The sequence below is a fragment of the Syngnathus typhle genome, unplaced genomic scaffold, assembly GCF_033458585.1.
Source record: "Syngnathus typhle isolate RoL2023-S1 ecotype Sweden unplaced genomic scaffold, RoL_Styp_1.0 HiC_scaffold_199, whole genome shotgun sequence".
Taxonomy (NCBI): Eukaryota; Metazoa; Chordata; class Actinopteri; order Syngnathiformes; family Syngnathidae; genus Syngnathus; species Syngnathus typhle.
This window is the reverse complement of record NW_026872104.1, coordinates 102,501-105,000: the sequence shown is the minus strand read 5'-3', so window position 1 is coordinate 105,000 and position 2,500 is coordinate 102,501. Positions and strand designations below refer to the sequence as shown.

Below are 2,500 nucleotides of genomic sequence, written 5' to 3'. Positions count from 1 at the left end.
GGTCTTGGTGTATCTGCCTCGAGAGTCCATGGACTGCCAGCTGTGTGGGGCGCGTGTGGTTGGTATGCGCAGGTTTGGGTTGCATTGCGCTTCCCGGCATGCGGGTGTCTCCATCGTGTACGGCTGTCGTAAGTGCGAAAGACGGGGGGAGAACAGTCATGCAATTCGGTGCCATGTCTCGAAGTGCCGAGGCGTGCGCATGGTGGATGTCGAACAGGGAGTCGCTTGCGATCACTGTGGGCGCCGTTTTCGGACGGCTGTTGGAGCGTCTCAGCATAAGCGGCAGGCCCATGCAGCGGAGTGGTTCACGGCTCGTAAAGAGCGGAGCCAGGCTAGTAAGGGTCCAAGGAGGGAGAGGAAGTGGAGCGTGAAGGAAGAGGCTCGGATGGTGGAGCTTATGGAGGAATACGGGAACCATAGGCACAAGAATGTGATGGTGGCGCAGATGTTAGGTACCGGCAAGTCCGGAGAGCAGGTGAGGTGGAAGTGGGGGTCCCTGTGCGGTCGTGCGGCAGGCGGTGAGTCTGGTGTGCGTTGGCGAGCCCTGGCTGCCAGGGCGACGCCCCAGAAATGGACCTGTCCCCCGTCGCTTCCAGATCTGGTGGAGGATAGGGTTCTGGAAGAGCTGCTGGCGGGGGATGAGGAGCATCGGGCCACCGCTGCCTTAGTCAAGAAAGCAGGTCGGGAGCCTAGCCTGATCGAGTCCTCTGCTTTGGATCTCATGAAAGCCCTGGGGGGTAAGGTAGTGTGGCCGGCTAAGTCCGCGAGGTCCAAACCTCGAGACCGACAGATGAAGGGTTGGGCGAGGCGGCTCGTCCAGCGTAGGAGAGTGTTCTACCACCAGCAGCGCGGCTATTCTGTGGCGAGAAAGGGGCTGGCACGGCGGATCTTGGATGATCTGACGCCCCTTAGATGTGATTTGCCGCTAGAGTTGGTGGATAGGCACTTCAGGGGTAAGTGGGAAACGGTCAGGCCGTTTTATGGACTGGAGGGCTTCGAGGTGGGACTGACCGCGAATAACGAACCATTCTACCACCCGATCCTGGGGCCGGAAGTTGTATCTAACTTGGCTAAGATGAGGAATTGCTCTGCACCGGGCCCAGACGGGATCAAGAAGCAGGCTCTTCTTGGCTGGGACCCGGACGGTACGCAACTGGCGAGGCTGTTTACGACATGGATGGTGCGTGGAGTCGTTCCCCAGGTCTTCAAGGAGTGCAAGACGCGGTTGTTACCCAAATCGGCTGACCCTACAGAGCTGGGTAAGGTGGCAGGCTGGAGGCCTGTGACTATCGGGTCAGTCGTGCTGAGGTTGTTTGGGCGGATAATGGCGATGAGGCTGGCGCGGGCCTGTCCTGTTAGCCCCCGGCAGCGCGGTTTCGTCGCCGGCGCGAGTGGTTGCGAGGAGAACCTCATGATTCTTGACCGGATCATGGGGCATTCGAGGTCGGCTGGCGTGCCGCTGGCAGTCGTGTTCATTGATTTTGCGAAGGCTTTCGACTCGGTTTCCCATGACCATGTCCTGTGTGTGCTGGGAAGCTTGGGCGTAGACAGACGTGTAATCGAGGTGATCCGTCACTCGTATGTGGGCTGCTCGACCAGAGTGGGTTGCGGAGGCGCCTACTCCGAACCCATCTCCATGAAGGTTGGTGTTAAGCAAGGCGATCCAATGTCCCCACTGCTTTTCAACCTCGCTATGGATCCTCTCATCCATAGCCTCGAACGCGAAGGAAGTCACCTGGTCTGGGGCAACCGCCGAATTGCCGCCCTGGCCTTTGCGGATGATTTAGTCCTGCTGAGTGGCTCGGAGGAAGGAATGAAGAAGAACTTGATGATCCTGGAGGTCTTTTGCCAGCAGACGGGACTGGCTGTCCAGCCGGGTAAGTGTCACGGTATTTGGTTGAGTCCTAACGGGAGCGGCTGCGTAGCCTGGAGGCTGTGTGGGAAGCCGATACACATGGTAACTCCGGGTGAGTCAGTTCGTTATCTGGGGGCCACTATAGTGCCGTGGCGGGGTATTGTCTCTGAGGATCTGGACGAGATGGTGAGTATGGGGCTGCGGAGAATTGCGGCGTCGGCGTTAAAGCCTTCGCAGAAGGTACAGGTGTGCAACACATTCTTACTCCCGAGAGTCACCTTCAGGGCAGATGTCGGCAAGGTTTCAGTGACCAGATTGAGGTGGCTTGACAGGAAGGTGCGGATGGCTGTGAAGAGGTGGCTGCGTCTCGACTTGTCCACGGCGGGGGGCTTCATCTATTCGCGGAGTCGCGACAGCGGCTTGGGCATCGTTAAGTTGTCCGTTACTGTTCCTAGAATACAGGTCAGGCGCACCTGGAAACTCTGTTGGTCTTCGGATGAGTGGTTGAGATCTCTAGCTATTGAGGCGGTGCAAAAGCCTGCCTGGTTGAGGTTGTGGGTTGCGGCTGGCGGAGATCCGGGCGGTGTGCCGACGCTCGGCACAGGGGGCGCCGTCCCGGCTGCAGTTGCGGGCGCGCTAGTCCTC

General features: G+C 59.1%; 1 pseudogene; it reads left to right on the top strand.

Annotated features, from left to right (window-relative positions):
• Positions 1-2,500, top strand: part of LOC133148910 (28S ribosomal RNA) — a 9,852-nt pseudogene that overhangs the window by 4,959 nt on the left and 2,393 nt on the right.